The sequence below is a fragment of the Pituophis catenifer genome, unplaced genomic scaffold (assembly GCF_029215685.1).
Source record: "Pituophis catenifer annectens isolate HBS135680 unplaced genomic scaffold, rPitCat1.0.hap2 SCAF_1, whole genome shotgun sequence".
NCBI lineage: Eukaryota > Metazoa > Chordata > Lepidosauria > Squamata > Colubridae > Pituophis > Pituophis catenifer.
Window position 1 is genome coordinate 195,731,398 of NW_027256881.1, and position 9,451 is coordinate 195,740,848.

Below are 9,451 nucleotides of genomic sequence, written 5' to 3' on the forward strand. Positions count from 1 at the left end.
CATGTCCTCTATTTTGTTTCTGGAATAAGTCTCAAGTAAACCAGGGGGGTTTCTGTTCCTGAACCTAGATTGAAATGGCACTGAGGGCTGTGGAGGCGCAGTGGTTAGCGTGCAGTACTGCAGGCTACTTCTGCTAATTGCTAGCTGCCAGCAGTTTGGCAGTTTGAATCTCACCGGCTCAAGGTTGACTCAGCCTTCCATCCTTCCGAGGTGGGTAAAATGAGGACCCAGATTGTTGGGGGCAATAGGCTGACTCTGTAAACCGCTTAGAGAGGGCTGTAAAGCACTGTGAAGCGGTATATAAGTCTAAATGCTATTGCTACTTAAACTGGACAGCCACTACGCACTCAAACACCTTGCTTATGAATGGAATATTTGCGATTAACTTATAGCTATTTTCAGCCTCTGGGCCCAGGTTTAGTTTCTTCAAAAGCCTGATCAATGCCTCTTATCTCCTTCTCCTTCAAATATGACATTTATGACCTTCTGGACCCAGTCCCTTCTTACTAGATTTGATAAGCCAAAAAAGGCAGGGTTCAAGCACACAAGTTGTGGACTGAACACATCAAAATCCATTGGCCATCTCAGGCTTCAATCACTGAAACTCCTCCAATAAAACAGTAAAAAAATTAAGGCATTTTGGATAAAAATATGGTGGATTATTCAAAATATTCTCAAAAAGAAGGTAAAATTTACTCCACAGTTTTTTTTGTTGGGCATAATTATAGATTGTACTGTTATAGGGACTAGGTTGATTTTAAATTTAATAACAGCAGCCAGACTCTTGGTGGCACAGTACTGGAAGAAGGAAGACTTGCCTACTATTGAAGAATAGACACTAAAAGTAGTGAATTTAGCAGAGATGGCTAAAATTTCAGCGTATTTGAAGGACCATTCAAATGAAAGATATATATTGGAATGGAGAAGATGGATTGACTATATTCAAAACAAATATCGGACTAAAAAGTTTCAAATAGCTTATGAATGAAATCTATATTTCCTTTTTGAATATGTTTAGTTAGTTGAAAAGGGGGTTAAAGAGCAAGGGGGAGTTTAGACATCACAGAAAGTTAGCTTATTTTAGCTTATGTTTGTTATGTTATACCCTGTTTTTGCTCTGGGAAGTCTGGGGGGGTGGGTGTCGGGGGGAAGGGGGTTGGAAGGAGAGGGGGGATGAGGGGGTGGGAGGGGGAAAATTGTTGTAATGATTGTTAAAACTTTTTAAATAAAAAAAAACAGTACAGGACTCTGGACATTTTCCTTATAGCATTATTAGAATTATAGTAATATAAAAATGTATTAACCAGGTGAATAGCAAAAATAAATAGTGCCACAATATCATAACCATATTATTATAGTAATGTGCACCATCCCTCATAAGAAGAGGATGACACGGATGAGGCTTCGCTCAACCACATATTACATACCTTTATTAAATGTGGAACCTTAAAATTACTAATCCAATAATAATTAGAAAGAAGGAGAAAGAGAAGAAGAAATCTAATTTCAAAAATTGCCTTTACAAAGGAGGAGGAGGAGCAGGAGGAGGAAGAGGAAGAGGAAGAAAAGGAGAAATCTCATCTCAAAAGCAGTCTTAACCAGGAGAGGCAGAGGGAGAGGGAGACACCTGGAAAATTTATGTTGCCTGCAACATAATTTTTCCCCCCATTGCTTTGCCAGGAATGAACACAAATTACAAATGTTCACAAACAACACATAGAGCGAAAAATATGGTATATGGTAGATGTAAATAGTAGAATCTTCAGTCTGGCAAGATTTTGTCTCTAGGTGCGAAACAATAAACAACTTAGTTTGGAAGAATTGCCATGTATTATTCTTGGTTTTGGGTCTGACTATACCCTAAATAAGATAACTATATGCTTCTCATCAGGGGTGAAATCTACTTACCTTCCTTACTGGTTTGGAAGTGCACACGCGCACGCATCACGAGCGCAGGCAGACCTTCTGCGCATGGGCAAAACATTCTGCGTAGAAGGTAAAAAACACATTACTTCCTGGATCGCCGAACCAACGGCCAAGATCGCTACCGGACTGGGCGATCCGATCTGATCCAGGAGCATTTCACCCCTGCTTCTCATGTCTGGGATAACAAACATGGGATTTCTCTGTAAAACTAGGCATAACATAAATTCTACTCATTTCATAAATAGGATTGTACAGCTAGAATCAATTCCTGGAAGCACTGCTTTCCAAATTTGGGGTTAAATCAACTAGCCAAACACAGATATTCTTCTCCATTGTACAATCCTGTATGTTTGAAATTTCTTGAATTGATGGAATGGGATCATCATCATCACCACCATCATCATCATCACCATCACCATTGATTATTTTCACATGGTAATGAGTGTTTTCATCAGGAAAAGAACAGACCACACCCCCAGTTCTGTTTCTCCTGCAGGGAAACTTATTTAAATATGCTTCTGTACATTAATATGGGTCTGTTTCTATTTTAAGAAAAGCATGCCCAGGCCATAGGCCTATCTAACATCATCTGGATTCTGTCCAAGTTCCTTTTTTTTCTAGTGAACATCAGTTCTGCAATTTTTAACAGCAAATGTTAGTTTGGGGTGGGGCTGAATATTTTTTGTTTGTCAAGTTTAAACACATTTATGATATCAACGAGCAACGCCAAATCTCTTGTATAATGTAACAGAAGAAAAAGGAAGGAAACCATTTCTTCCTGTTTCTCAATGGGTCGACTTTATTGGGAACCTTTTGACTAATGCCACCTCCTTACTATAAAATATAGTAACCGTTGATCCTCCAGCCAAATGTAGTAAGAAGTCAGGTGATATATGATGGGGCTGAAGACATTTCTTGATAACACTAGATCACATTCTTTGTCCTTCACCTACAGCATCCATTATTCAGATTGGCATTAGCTCTTCAAAAGTATTGATGGAGGAATTGCTGTTTCCTGCTTCTGATCTTTATATCTGGAGAGGAATGTGACACATATGTTCTTCCATGAGATTTCCATACTCACTTTGCTTTTTTGCAATAGTACCATTGTGGAGTTCTTGCTGCCCTCTGAGCTTGCTTGTTTGTTTGCCGTTGTTTCATTACCTGAGTAGCTAACATCAGCGCTGGATAATGAAACATCTGCAAGCAAACAGCCAAGCTCAGAGAGCACCAAGGACTCCACAATTCAGTCCTGAGCTACAGATAGTCTCTTTTATTGATAGTATAATATGGAATCATCACGTTGTACATAAGAGACAAGGTCCTATGGTTCCAGATATTACTAAAAGCTGCTGAGATATATCAAGCTAAAGATGGGTAAAAGTGGACATACCAACCTAAACTAATGGAAAAAACTGGATGCTACATAAATTCCTAATGATAATAAGACAGGAAGGCTTTCAGATTCTCCTGACCCTTCAAGAAGAATTTTATCCCATCTAAGTACAAAATTATGTTGATTTTAATTTGAAATTATGTTATGTAAGCCTCCAGCTTAATTGATAGCAATGCTCAGAATACTTAATTTATTCCATTATTCAGTTTAGGACTTGCCCCATATGGAAAGCTGCTGTGGTGACATAATCACATTGATAAAACATAAATTACAATATACCTGATGAAATATACTTTAAAAGCAGATGCCTAATTAGAAAGTATTACTTCACAAAAAGAGTAGCAGAAGCTCGAAGCCAACTTCCAGTGGAAGTAGTGGGTCAATCATCAGTAACTGAGTTTAGACAAGCTTGGGATAAATATATGTGTGTCATTTGATAAAAATTAATAAAATAAAATAAAATAAAATAATAATAAAAATCAATAATAAATTAAAAACAAAACACAACTCTCAAAGGACAGACTCAAGGGACTGCCTGGATTTTTTTTTTGTCTTGTCAGTTTTCTATGTTTCTATAATAAGCATTGCAGATTATCCAATTCTCTGCTGCAAATAGCATGTGTAGCTATTAAATACAATAATTCAGCAATAAAGCAGGCTGAAACGACTGTAACCCAAACTTTGCTGCAGTCATTTTTCTCTATGAAAGTGGAATATTTAATTCATATGCAACTAAATGCATTAGAATAAACAAAGATGTGTACGTTTATGGGGGTTTGTCTACACATTTTAAGGAGCATATCCAAATGCGCGCACACACACACACACACACACCATGCATAGGATGTAAAACTTTGTGCTATTTCTTTAAATAATAATGATCATATAATCTTTACTAGGTTTATGATTTTATCTGAAGTTAATATCATATGATTGCTAGGTAACTTTTAGCTGTTTTGCCCATCAAATCCCAGAATTCCAAGAACCAGCAAGGTCATCATTTGTAATTCTGGGAGTTGAAGTCTACACATCTGAAAGATACAATGCGACTGACCATTGGCTGTGACAACTGGGGAATTCTTGGAATCGAAGTCCACAAATTTTCAAGTTGCCAAGATTGGACTTGATTTATTATTAAACTAACATTTCAGATTATCAATCGTTGTTCTGGTAACACAATATTAAAATTGCAAATCTCCATCAGCTATGAAAAACGCCTATACAGTAGCAGGAATTAACATATAATTCGATGCAATTATACACTAGCTACAAATTATTTCATTTTACTGAGATATTAGACAATAACAGTTTTGTGAACGAATAAAAACAATTGTCATTACAGAATTTTCACATAATATAAACAAGTCAGTATAAGGCTCACAGAACCAGCAAATAGATGTCAATAAAATAAATACAACATCAGAGTCAAAATTAATGACTTCAAATTAAACCAGATTGTAGCCTAGACTCAATTAAATGATTTTTTTGGGGGGGAGAAAGATCTGTTTTAGAACAACCCAAACCAACTATTTTATATTGCTCTATTCAGAGCAGGTCTTATACTAACAATAATGGGTGTGATTCTCCCTTCTGCAAGTACACAAGTACGATGTGTAAAAAGCATTTGGCACAAAATTTAAGTGGACCTTTTTTCCTTCCTCTCTTGTAAACTATTTTACTACCCTACAGTATTCCTACAATACTATCTAAATAGGCTCAACCAATGGTGTGGTGGGCCAGGAGTTAGGTGACCCAGGATTACAGGGTTCTCGTGGGGTGAAATGAGGGATATAAATCTAATAAATAAACCAACAAATTGTTTTATCATATAAGCAGAAGTTCCTTCAAGGAAGATTTGTGAGAAAATGTGCATCTTATTTGAACCTGTTCTTTGCCACAATGTCCTTTTTCTGTTGCTACTTTGGTACCGTCCCTTTGGGCACCTGTCATTTTCCGCCTGTTAGCTATCACAGGCCACGTAATCATAATGTTATTATAATGCTATTTAGTCAATTAATTTGGGTAAAATAGTTACCCTACATGAATTAACAGCGACTTCCTGAGTATATGACATGACTGGACCAGCCAGTGAAGGACTATTTAGTTAACACAAGAAGATCACTCAGAACAATTTAAAATTATTCAGATCAATAATTTCTAATTAGTCCTTTTATCTCTAATGCATCAAGACACGAGAAATGGGTGAAAACTGATGTTTCAGAGCTGAGAAATATTTGTAAAAGGAGGAAAAAGGACTGCTTAACAGGAATAATAGAGTTGGAGGGTCCTTGGAGGTCTTCTAGTCTAGCCACCTGCACAGGCAGGAAACCCTATACTCTTTCAGACAAATGGTTGTTCAATCTCTTCTTTAAAACCTCCAGTCTTGGAGCAACCACAACTTCTGGAGGCAAGCTCTTCCACTGATTAATTGTTCTGTCTGGAAATTTCTCCTTAGTTCTAGATTGGTTCTTTCCTTGATTAGTTTCCATCCACTGCTTCTTGTCCTGCCTTCAGGTGTTTTGGAGAATAAATTAATACCCTCTTCTTTGTGGCAGCCCCTGAGATATTGAAACACTGCTATCATGTCACCCTTATTCAAGGGTGGGTTCTAAAAATTTTACTACCGTTTCTGTGGGCATGGCTTATTTTGTGGGCATGGCTTGGGGGGGTAATGTGACTGGGTGGGCGTGGCCAACTTTTTTTTTTAACTTTTAAAAGCATTTTTTCTACAACCTTAAGAGGTTGCAGAAAAAAAATGTTTTTAGAAGCCTTGACAATCAGGCAAATCCGCTGGGATTGCCAGACGCTTTTAAAAGGAATTTTTTTCCTACAACCTCTTCGGCTGAAGAGGTTGCAGAAAAAATGCTTTCAGAAGCCTCTGGCGATCCTAGCTGAGCCGTGAGATCATCAGAGGCTTTTTTTTTAACTTTTAAAAGCATTTTTTTCAGCCAAAGAGATTGTAGAAAAAAATGCTTTTAAAAGTTAAAAAAAAAAGCCTCTGATAAGGTGGGCAGGGTAAGTGAGCAGCAACCGGGCCAGGGACCAGTTCGGGGGTGTGGCCAGACAATGTTATTACCGGTTCTCTGAACTAATAAAATTTTTTACTACCGATTCTTGCGAACCGGGAGCAACCCACCACTGCCCTTATTCCTTCTTTTCATTAAACCAGACACTACCCAATTCCTGCAAAAATTCTTCATATGTTTTAGTCTTCAGCCTTAAATGCCAAATAAAAGCATTTCTCACTTAAATTCTGCCAAATGCTTTCTACACACTGTACCTGCAGAAGGGAGAATCACACCCATTGATGTTAATACAAGACCTGCTCTGAATAGAGCCATATAAAATAGCTGGTTCGGGCTTTCCAGAACAGATATTTCTCAAAAAAATCATTTTATTGACTCTATGCTAGGATCTGGGTTAATTTAAAGTCATTAACTCTGACTCTGATATTGTATTGATTTTATTGGCATCTATTTGCTAGTAAACCTTTATACTGACTTGTTTCTATTATGTCAAAATTCTATAATGACAATTGTTGCTTTTATTCATTCATGAAACTGTTATTGTCTGATATCTCAGTAAAATGGAATGATTTGTAGCTAGTGTATAATTGCATCGAATTATATGTTAATTCCTGCTACTGTATAGGCGTTTTTCATAGCAGATTTGCTATGCAATTTTAAGTTGTGTTACCAGAACAAAGACTGATAATCTGAAATGTAAGTTTCATGACAAAACAAGTCAAATACTTCAGTTACTAGTTACTGCACTTCTAAAACAAGTAGCAGAATAGATGGGAAAAAGCATTATATTGCATATCATCAAGAAATACTTTACTGTATATGATAATTGCTTAACCAGATTAAAAAGAACTACCAATAGTCTAATATTGGTACAATGTTTTCTTAGGCCACCTTGCTTTATATTTATGTAGATTTATTTCTGAGCTGTTAAAGAGTTTTAAGGCTTCATAGCTTGATCCCATGATGGATAGATATTTATTTGCTCGTAAAGTTAAAATACAGAAGCTGGTTATGAAGATTTAATTTAATTTCATTGTTGTGATGCCTGGAGATTCTTGTTATAGAGCTGATCATTATTATCATTATCCCAGCAACGAAAGATTAAAAGCAGACTGTATGTATCAGTTCGTGCACGCACAATCTCTCTCCAATGTGGAGAGAGGAAGATGAGTTCATCTTGATTTTATTGATATTTGAAAATGCCTTATTAGTTCATCTTTTGGAGGAATGAAGTAGCAAATTGTAGCATTTGGCTGTTAGTGTGCTGTTGGGTTCCCATTTAGCTTTACTTATATACAGATAGGACCAACAGTGGGAGAACTCATACAGAGAAGAATATTGTAATTCAATTGATTCTGTTTAAAGATTCTATCAAGGGCATCAGCAGGGGATTAGTGCATCAAAACCTGCAAGATGACAAATGTGGCATTGTGTGTGGGAGTGGGAGGGAGGGAGGGAGGGGGAGAGAGAGAGGGAGGGAGGGAGGGAGGGAGATGGCACTGCATATACAAAGGCTGGGACTAGGACTGCAATGTTGCATCCACCATTTTGCAGGTTTTTCTATGGCTACTGTAGAACCTCTCTGACCTATATACTGTATCCTTTAAGGCAGGTGTGAAATGCTATCGGTTCGGACCAGTTCGCCTGAACCGGTAGTAATAAAAGCTACCGCTTTTGGTGAACTGGTAGTGAAAAAATGCTACCAGTTCGGATGAACCGGTATTTCCGACGATCAGCTGTGCCGCGCAATTTATATTTGCTAAAAAGCAGGAAATCCTACTTTCTAGCAAATCTAAACTGTGTGGCACAGCTGTTCCCCCCCCCGTGTTCTACTTACCTAGGAAAAGGCTTCTTAAGCCTCCTTTTTCAACGCTGCATAGTAGTGCCTACGGTGCACATGCACACAAAGCGCATTTGGCATGCCGCACATGCACGCACAGCAAACCAGTAGCAGACTTTGGAGCATTTCACCACTGCTTTAAGGTTCCAATTTTTCTTCAGGCTAATAGCCAAATATGGTCGCTGAGTTACATGTCAGATGCCACATTCCAAAAAGTAGGGGCGGGACAAAACAAGGAAAGGATGGGGCCAGAGCAAAAACTGAATTTAATTTGAGGCTAAAGGTATAAAGTATTGGGTGGAATGATGGTACCATTCCCTCCTCCTCCGAAACAAAGCATGTAGCAATCTGGATGTTGATATTTATTGCCTACAAAAAGGCAAGAAAAAAAGGACAGAGAGAGCAAAAGGGCCACCTGGGACTCAGTTTCCTTCAAAACTGATCTGAATAAAAAAAAAAAAAGAATTCTCATGTTTTGAAAGAGTTGTTATAGGAGGAGGTGCACAGGGAAAAGCACAGAGACAGAGAGGCCTGAAGCCAGAACGGTCTGGATCCTTTTTTAACACCCTCGTTGGCAGAATCCATCCAGTTTGGAGCATCACACTGGCAGATATTTTTCCTGCTGGGTGGTGACTTGACATAGGGAGGACAGCTAAGTGAGAGACATCAACACAGATAGTATTGGGACTGAGTCACAACAAACTTCATGGAATCAGGATGGGTCATAGCAACAAAGGCAGCAAAATTCATGATAAGGTAGTTTGCAAGGTTGGGGAATGGTACTTTAAACTAGCAAAAGGGATAGGCCCAAAACTAGGGCATTTGAACAGCTCAGATTTATACCATGGCTGGTTTTCTGCTGCCTCTTGATTTTTTGTTTTTCTTTTTTTGTCTCACATTTAATTTAAATTTAAAAATCAAACCAAATATATATTTGTTAAGTATAGTTGAAGGGCATTTTTCCTTTTAACTAAATAGCAAAATGCAGAAATGATAGTCTGGATCAGGCCCACTTTATGGAAGAAGAACACTTTTTACCTCTTAATTTTTCCTCAGTTCTAATCCAGATTCCCCACTTCCTTATATCTACTGAGGAGAAAATTACTACTGGTGAAAAATGGGAACTGCCTGACATAGACTTTCATTGTGGCAACATTTGAAAATTAATTTCAGCTGTTTGGCTGACTGGTAGTTCTTGATAAATGGGAGTAGAATTAACACTGTAAGCAGCAACACCTTATTTCATAGGAAAACAATCATAAC